This window comes from Silurus meridionalis, chromosome 29, assembly GCF_014805685.1.
Source record: "Silurus meridionalis isolate SWU-2019-XX chromosome 29, ASM1480568v1, whole genome shotgun sequence".
NCBI classification, from domain to species: domain Eukaryota; kingdom Metazoa; phylum Chordata; class Actinopteri; order Siluriformes; family Siluridae; genus Silurus; species Silurus meridionalis.
The window spans coordinates 9,627,397-9,637,543 of record NC_060912.1 but is presented as its reverse complement, the minus strand read 5'-3'; the positions used below and the strand labels follow the sequence as shown (position 1 = coordinate 9,637,543).

At 36.2% G+C, this 10,147-nt stretch overlaps 1 long non-coding RNA gene across 1 annotated transcript; it reads left to right on the top strand.

Moving 5' to 3' along the window:
* The first annotated feature begins 1,717 nt into the window (after nucleotides 1-1,717).
* On the top strand, nucleotides 1,718-7,114 carry LOC124381854. The gene is made up of 2 exons (XR_006924931.1): nucleotides 1,718-2,991; nucleotides 3,653-7,114. It is a non-coding gene; the product is annotated as an uncharacterized LOC124381854 (long non-coding RNA).
* Nucleotides 7,115-10,147: the final 3,033 nt, after the last annotated feature.

Sequence of the window (10,147 nt, the reverse complement as noted above, 5' to 3'; positions counted from 1 at the left end):
AACTTAATTTTGATTGTTTGAATGAATAAACGTCTTTAAACAATCAAATCACTAAAGCCAGTCGTTACTCTATATACACCACATGATGGCGCTATGTACATTGTATTTATTTATGATTCTTAGATAGATAGATAGATAGATAGATAGATAGATAGATAGATAGATAGATAGATAGATAGATAGATAGATAGATAGATAGATAGATAGATGTCTATGTCAAATGTCTTTGGATGCAGTAGCAAAAAACTTTTCCCTTCGCTTGATCTAGGAGACCAAAACATCATGAAGATCTGGTTTACACGGGTTGGAGTGGTGGATCATGATTGGCCTGCTATAGATCTCTGACCTCAACTGAACACCTTTTGGATGAATGTGAATGCTGACTGCATCCCAGGGCTCATCACCTCACACCTATATCAGGGCCTGACTTTACTAACACCCTTGTGGCTGAATGAGCACAAATCTCCCCAAACCCTCTCCAAAATCTAATGGAACCTCTTCCCAGAAGAGTGGAAGTTATTATAATAGCAAAAAGGAACTAAATGTGGAATGGGATGCTCGAAAGCCCGGTGGTCAGGTGTCCTCAAACTTTTGTCCATGTAGTGTAAATAGATACTGTAGATGTCTAGACAAATTAAATGCATAATGGATGAAATCACATTTAGTCATGATGATGATTAGGATGGAGGAAATGAAGAATGTCATAGCCAGCAATAACAAAAGCAGCACAGATGATAAAGCCATTGTTTTAAGGCCAGGGGTTATACTTGTCATTGTGACAATGCACTTTTGGAAGCGACATAGCTCACATACACACCTATACACCTTCTGTGCATATGAAAAGATTAAAAGCTCTGTCCATCTGCCAGTCTGCCATTTTGCATGTATATATTTAGAGATTTCATGGCAACTATTCTGGGACACATGGTTGTCTTTGTGCAAGCAGCAAGACAAGCTGTTATTTTACTGATCCTGTCCCCTTCTACTGCATCTGGATTTAGTGCTCCTTAATAGAAAAGCACTTTGTGCATCTAAGGATGGTTTCACATGAACAGTCTAAAGAACCATGAAGTTACTCCAGAGGGTTTAGCTCAAGAACCATTAAGGTGGATTTGGGCTGCAATTTATATAACCAGTTGACTAGAATGGCTTAAGGCTACAGTTGCCATGAAACAGTTTGCCATCCAATTGTCCATTAATGAACAGCTAATAACCTCAACAGCGAAGGAACTATAATAAATAGACATTCAGTGTAACAAACAAATTGAGGATGGGTTCCCTTTTAAACCTGGTTCCTCTCAAGGTTTTTTCCTCATATTATCTCAGGAAGATTTTCCCTGCCACTGTCACCACTGGTCTAGTAAAGCATCTTCCCAGAAGAGTGGAGGTAACAGCAAATGCGGTCAAAATGTAGAAAAGGATATTAAAAAATTATTAACCAATCTTATGACCAGGTGTCCAAAAACTTTTGTCCATATAATGTATAATCTCTCATCTAACACCGTTTAGTAATCAGTTGTTTGTGATTCTGTCAGTTTCTGGTCAACAGAAAATACAGACTCATTGTTAAAACTGGTCCTGGAATGTTCAAAGTAAGTTTAATCATTAAATGATTAAAATAATGAGTTCCTGGTTTGCTTCATGAAAAGGTTCGTACAATTGATGCATACACTATAATGGCCCAGTGTTAATGTCTGAACGCTTCCCAAGAATTTTTAGACGAAGTGTATCTTCTGGGGGAGGACAGTAATTGGCTTATCTGTTGATAACCTCATTGTTTTATATCATTTGAACACACAAGGCTGCATCCATGTGAGTGTTCTGGATTCTACACATGGAACAATGATATGATTTGCATTTAGTTGTGTTACAGTTGTGTGAAACGTGTGTATATATGTGTGTATTTCTTTGTGTGTTCAGGCAAAAATGAAAGAGGTGGCTTAGGGACTGCTTGATGATTGGCTGAACAAAGCCAGGGTCAGTGGATTAAAGGATTAAGGGGGAGCATAAGAGAGAGGGGGGAGTGTGAGAGAGAGAGAGAGAGAGAGAGAGAGAGAGAGAGAGAAATGAATAAACAAGAGAGAACTGCATTCTGAGAACATGTGAGAAAGCATTGGAATTAAAAAAAGAGGGATAAACAAAGGGACCAAAGGACAGAGCAAGAGACTGTAAAACAAAGGAATATGTGATCCAGAGACATTTAGATCCTAAGAATGATTGATAGAAGTGAAAGGGACAGATAGAAAACAACCAGTTCAACAGATGAATGGACGAAGTGGAGATCGACCCTGTAACACTCAACCTCATCATCCTTGTTGCCAGCTACGTCATCCTGCTCCTCGTCTTCCTCATCTCCTGCATGATGTACGACTGCCAAGGCAGAGACCCGAGCAAAGAGTACGCTCCCGATCCGGTACCTGGCACCAACCACACTCCCATCCGCCTCGTCGTCATGCAGAGCTCGCCCATCTGCTGGGACAATTCCAGAACCATCACAGAACAAAGGGAGAAGAAGTCCACCCTGGTCTAGAGGTCTTATATTTCAGGATCATGGAAATCAACTTATATGTCAACTGATGGAAAATAGAGACAACTTAGAATAGTTTCGAACCCAAGCCAAAAACAAAGCTTACAAACTGCAATTAACATGTAGTATACTGTTTTAGTTTTAGTATTTTAAGTATTAAGTATTTTACATTGTTTCATCAACTATAATGGCACAGTCATTGGTGAATTGTCTGCTGAACAACTCCAAAAGGGAATTTTGGGAACTTCCTGGTTGCTTTAGGACATCTCTCCACACAGTACATTTACAAAATAAGGACTTTTCAAATCATGAACTCGGGAAACTTGACTTGACACAGATTTTCAAGATGAGGTCACAGTGTTGAGCTTCAGTGTGTGTGTGTAACCAGGCAGCAATGAAGAAGGCTTCCTCTCCAACCTCTATATTACTAGGTCCTGTTGGTGGCATCTTCATCTAGCTGGAAAGTAGGTAACAGACTTGTGACCAGTCATTAAGCATCTTGTTCTGGGTTAGCTTTAACCACAAGATTTTTTTAAAGTGTACAAATATGGTTAGGTTATCGATAAACATCTATATAATCGGACAACTGAGATTGGTAGTGTTTTTGATTAGCGCTAGTAATATGCTATTATATCTTTCTGACTATTACAAGAAATGTCCACTCAACTTCCTCTTTCCTATAATTGAATTCATGCCTTTGAATGTTTGGAAGATGTTAGCGATATGGCTCGGTTTAGAGAAGTTTTTAGCTCAAACAACATACTAATTATTTTTAAAACATGAGCTGGCTTACTGATTGCTAGGTTCGCTTGTTTCTAGTTAGCTTGCTGCATATATCTAACATCAGCTGGCTATCTTGTTTGTAATTCAGGCAATTTTATTTATCCAAATTAATTCAAATGCAATATGGTTTGTGTGCAGATGCTAGCCCTGCTTATGACTTTTTATTATCATGAATAGATAGCACATTTTATCTATCCAGAAGATAGTTTACCTTTAAAAAGCAGGGTTACATCAAGCTCAGATGAAGAAACTCAGATTGGTGCAACCATATGAAATCTGATTTTGACCGTTGATTTCATAACCCCCTTGTTGATTTTTTTTGTTGTGTCCCAACATTTCCAGCAGCGTCAACAGCAAGAGCAATCAAGGATAAATTACTTTTGCTTCCAAGTGGATGTGAACTCTGGACTACATTGGCCATGTGTCATCTTCAAAACCCCCAGTGCATTCTGTGTGAGCTGTAACTGCTAGAGAACAATATGTGGACATTATCCTTTGTGGTGCTTTGTAGGATTTCAGCAACCCTGCCTTTTCAATCACAATTGTAGTCACCAGCTGGATTTTTTTTCACATTAGATCATTACCATGAGACTATTACTATGAGAGAATAACAAGATGAATGACTACAGACACTGTACACACTAACATACACAACTGTTTTTGAAGATGAGGTTTTTTATTTTTGTAAGCCGGGGACTGGATCTGCGGATGGCATCGCTGAAAAGGACAGTGTCTCTTTGTTTCCTTTTTTCTTGTTCAACCATGATGATTTTGCACTTTTGTCAAGTTGACAAAAACAAGAACCCAACACACACACATTATAATGTTTGCTTAGTTTACACCAAATCCAAAAGATTAGGGAGCTAAATCAAATTTCTGTAAAGCCACATTAAAAGCTGACTTAAACTGAAAGCTGACTAATCTATCAAGGATGCTAACAGCCACCAGGAAATGCCTAAATAACCACATGGTCACCTGACATAATTTGCCTAATAAATAGTATGTGTTCCCCAAAATACATACAACTCCATCTTTTTTCCTCTTGGGACACGCCCACTACCTGAGTCTAATACTGTTTTGCAGTGACTCACTTCATTGTCTTGGACTCCATGATGCACTTTTAAGCAAAATAAATCCTTATACACTAAATATGTACTAGAGATGATATTTGGGATAAAAACTATTCCATGAACAAACGAGACCTTATCATAGTCCATCAAATATATCAAAAGTTTATCACACGTGTGCAAATTTCCTTTTAGCTGTTTTCAAAGCTGCTAGCTGTAGCATGTAATGCTATTTGAGAACGCACTCTTTGACTCCTAGGTGTCTGAACATCATAAGGAGATAAGACATCTTCGCTAAGTCGCATCGTCAGATAGCTTATCATTAGAAGAAGTGACGTTTCCCGGAAACCGTCAAAGAGAAGCCAAAGACGCTTGATACTTTAGCATCTTATGAGTCAATCAGCCATGAAGTTAATCCTCTTCATTTGGAGAAGTAGATTACTGTCCTTATAGACAAAGGGATAGAAAATATAGTTGGATTAAATGATAGAAAGGATGTTCTTCTTCACTGTGTTCTTCTTCCATTTCTTAATGATCTTTAACATAAGACAAACTTCATCCTCAGATGTTTTTTTTTTATTATTATAACCTAGAGAGAACACAATATAATGTGTTTACTTAATTTCTTAATATTAGAAGAAGTTCCTGAGAGGTTTCAACTACCCTATCCATTCTACGCACACAATGCAAACAATATTTAAAGACTACAAACTACTACATACACCTTTTTTTAAACACGATTAACAACACAGACCCAATTTACCTCTGTAGGGTCTTGCACATGCATGTTTTTCATGTTTTCATTGTAAATTTGTCATTTATGCCTTCCATTCTTTTTCTTATGTCCTTATAATTTGTCATAGACTGCTGTGTGGAGTAGGAATTTTATTTTATTATGTAACAGAATGTTTCCTGTAGAGATGTCATATAAACTCTTGAATCCAGATTCTTGAATCTTCTCCCAGCTAGCTTGCTAACAGCAATTGGTCCTGTCTCTGTGTGTTTCGAGATACTCAAACATACGTCTCATATCATATCTCAGTATCATTTTCTAAGATAAGCATTATCAAAATCAGCTGCTGATACAGTTATATCAAATAGGTTTCAAAGGTTGAATGACAGTAAGAGCTCGGTCAATATTTAGTATACTACTGATAAGAGCTACATGACGTGGAGGTGTAGCGTAGTGTGTCATGCGCTTTATTTCTCTTTTACACACACGAACACACACAAACGAAATGTTAGCCATTGGTATAAGTTGGCTTGAATTGTTTCGAGCATTAGGTTTGGAATTTAAAAATAGTGAAACATGCTTGAACACGCTAACTCTGGAGCTTCACTCTATGTTAGTCTTTTTTTTTTTGACAGTTGGCATATGCTAGCTACCGATTGCTAAGTCTAACATTTCCTTGCTAAAATATAGCTGTTAATTTTTCGATGTGAGGACGTGGTGGCTAAAAATTTAACAAAACTATAGAAAATATCAGAATGAATTGACAAATGTATGATTTAAGCATCAAGTACTGATACAGACAATATATAAACAACAGATGTTACAAATGAGATAGAACTATCAAGAATATCTACACGAAAATGATGATGTAGCAAGGAATATTTACCTCACACATGTTGCTAAATTGCTAAAAAAAATTTTACATTTTATTAGCTAGCACTAGCTGTCTAGACCTTGATGCAGACAAAACACAGTTACCCTGGAAAATGAGAAATATCACATTATACCATTAAAAATATCTAAATTTTCCCACACGTGTTGGATAATTTCCAGAAAAAAGGACCCTGTATGAGCAAAATAATTTTTTTCAAAAGCTAGTACTTGTTGTATACAGTAAATATACAGTTGTATACAGTAAATATAGTTAATCTAATAACAGAAGTAAGACAAAATGTCAACATTTTCCTCAACGAAATACTAGGAAAAGATTCTGTATGACTGATGTTGCAATGTAATTACTATTCATATCAGCAGCAAACAAAAGGTTTAATATGTCATACTATATTGAGAGTGCTGAGAGTATAGCACTGAGTAACTGCTCGTCAGCTCGTAGCTTGCTAAGAGTCAATAAATGTTAAAAATAACAGTAGTGGAATGCAGCACGAGCTCTCAGGCATGTGTGTGTGAGTGTGTTTAGGTTTCGCTATCATCATATATTAAAAATAATTGGCATAGCATCCAGTACAAGCTGGTGCTAACCAGTCGTGCCACAAAAGGTGAAACCAGAAGTGAAGAATGTACACATTGTACCTCTCTGACGAATTAAACAATGCTAAAGAACTGGAAGATAGGTAAAATAACTGTAAATCCAGTTGTGTGATTGTTGTGCCTGCCCACTAGTTACTACTGCCACTCTAAAATTAGCAGCTGAAACATGTTAATTATTTTATACAGATGATATAAACACTTCTTTTTCGAGTTATTATATATTACATTGCCTTCACTGCCACAATTTGTATGCACTTCCCACTTGCGCTAAAGCGGATCATTCGTCTCCATACCCCCTGTCCTCTACATCTGCCTTTTTCAAACCAACTACCTGCATGTCTTCCCTCACCACATCCAGAAACCTCCTCCTTGGCCGTCCTTTTTTCCTACTTCCTGGCGGCTCCATCCTCAGCATTCTCCTACCGATATACCCCATGTCCTTTCTCTGCACATGTAAAAACCGTTACCAAAATGTCCTACATGCGCTGTCCCTCTAATAAACTTGTTTCTAATCTTGTCCAGACTCATCACTCCCAATGAAAATCTCAACATCTTCAGCTCTGCTACCTCCAGCTCCACCTCCTGACTTTTTACTTAACTTTTCATACATATACATGTGTGTATATATATATATATATATATATATATATATATATATATATATATATATATATATATATATATATATATATATATAATTTTTTTTTATTATTGTACCATTACATGCAACCCAATTCAACACCAGAACGAAACCAAGACAGTCAAGCTTTTCAAAGGCCCTCACAAGACATTAAATCTTATTAGTTAAGTCACTTAGAATGCAAGCTTACACACACACACAAAAGCTGCAGTGTAACAGGATTAGCCCTGTTGACTCAGTGATGAAAATGGTGCCACTGGGCTTTTCTGATGAAAATGAGAATAATAATAATTAAATAAAATATTAATTAATTAATTAATTAATTAATTAATTAATATATATATATATATATATATATATATATATATATATATATATATATATATATATATATATATATATATATATATATATATATATATATATATATATATATATATATATATATACACATATATATTTCCGGTGTTGAATTATCACAACATTTCCCAGGTAGAATAACTTTAATGGTGTAACTATTTTAAATGATCTTAATACACCCATATGCCTTTATAATCAAGGTTCTGGAGTGTATTGTCATATAGAGTATTAGGTAACTACACCATACAGTGAACTCTTTCTCTACGAAACCTCCCAGCAAACCCTGAGAAGATTTATACAGGACAGGATGAAAACTAAAGACAGAAGTGACACAACTACAGTGCAAAAATGTAAGAAGGTCAAAAAGAAAATAAAGGAACATGTATAGAATCTAGTGTACATGTACAGTGGAAACATAGAAGTCCTTCAGAGGTAGACTCTGTGTTAGTAGTCCATAATGTTATTCACATTTGTAGAGGTGTGTGTGTGTGTGTGTGTGTGTGTGTGTGTGTGTGTGTGTGTGTGTGTGTGTGTGTTTTACAAAGGTAGACTCTATAGTCTTTGATGTTATTCACATTTGTGAATGTGTGTATGTGTTCCATTCTATTCTATTTTTATTTTTATTCTACTGTATAATATAATATTATGGATACACCCACAGTTGTTTGTGTGATTATCTGTGACCAGGGAGTTTCCAGTCGCACAGTACCCTGAATCATTAGCTGTCAATTTAAAGTTAATTTTAGGGCTGGAGAGACACTTGTTCCCTCAGGGTGTATGTGTGTGTGTGTGTGTGTGTGTGTGTGTGTGTGTGTGTGTGTGTGTGTGTGTGTGTGTGTGTGTGTCACTGCAAAATCTCACTGCAATGAGATTTTACTTAAGAAAATTACTGAGTTACTGAAAGTATGCACTTTTTTCGTCAAAAAGAAAATCTCCTGTTATAATGTAATTTATGATAATGAGAGAAATGCAGATTCAGAATTTTGACAGTGAGCACACACAAAGAGCAACTCCGGCATTTTCCACATTTCCTGCACTTTTACTCTAAAATATAACACTTTTTATTCAAGTTATATGGCACTTAAATCACGACAGTGGTAATAGAGCTACCTCCTAAATCCCAGGTTAATTTCTAACTTTGGTGCCAACCAACATTAGCATTGTCATGCACTACTGCAACGCAACAGTACAACAACTAAAGATACAGTAATACCCTAAAAAATACAGTAAAAAAAAGTTAAATCACAGATTATAAAAACTACTTTAAAAAGTAGAAGTACACAATCAGTACACAATTACAGTAACATGAGTAAATGTATTGTGTCCTTTTTTCAGGTGAGACTAGATAGTGGGATTATAAACAATTGGAGAATAGTGTAAGAATAAAGATATCCAGTACAAAGCGTGTTTACAGGATGTTCAGGATGTACAGAATAAGAGTGAATAACAGTCCTGGCACAAGCAACAGGACAGTAATGAGGTCAAGGTGATCCATTTCTCCAGTGAACCCCCATCTGATGTGGTTGATAAGCTCATCAAGACAAAACAAGGCAATGATGTATTTCAGAGCGTTTTATTTCCCAGACTGGTCTGATTTACCCATTGATCTTCAGTGACCTCTTTATTCTTGCCACACCTGGTCACACCTGAGGCATTTATTGCTCACCTGACCTAAATGGGTCACCATTTCACAACCTTCCCAAGTGCATAACCTTATAACTAGTCTTTTAGCAAACAAAGTAGAACTAAAAGTACAAAGATTTTATCTGGAATAATCATTTTAAAAAATCCACCAGAGTAACCTGTTGATCCTCTGCCTCAATAAACCGAAAGCTTGGATCAATCAACAGACTTTTAATATCTGACTTGAGGTTCATTGTATGAGGATCATTGTATGAGGATCACAATTAGCTGATTTGCTTGTCATGAACAAACCATAGATGAATGGAAACCATGATGGCATCCAAGGTCTTTTCTAAAACTTAGCATGTTCAATAAGCTGAGGTGTAAAATGACATCGATTTCGGCCAACGTTGGACCAGTCTACACTGGATTTCTCATTGACATGATGTTGAAGGTCTATAGTAGGTGGTGCATGAGAAAGAAAGCTCTTGCTCATTTGTTTATAGGAGCTGATTGAAAAATCTGATCATCATTTAACTTCTCACAGGAAGGATACACAATTGCTAATCGAACCTAAATCTTTCTATCTAAGCGTTTTTAATGATTTTCTGGTGGATTTCAATAAAAATGAATGAATAATTAATTTAGTCATTTAGTTTATTTTATTTCTTTGATCAGAAATAATGTACAGTGTTACATCTTCAATACCAGATCCCCCAAGACGATTCACCAACTTTGGCTTTAGTTTCACTAATGAAAATATGACAATGAAGCTAAGGACAAAATATGATAAACAGGAGCTTCACCTCTCATATCTTTTGGTACATGTCGTTAGTTCTTTTGTCACGTGACTACAATAATGTCAATATTCGTGCAAAAAAACATGATCTATTGCACTGCATAGGGTATATGGGAGTCACGTGTTA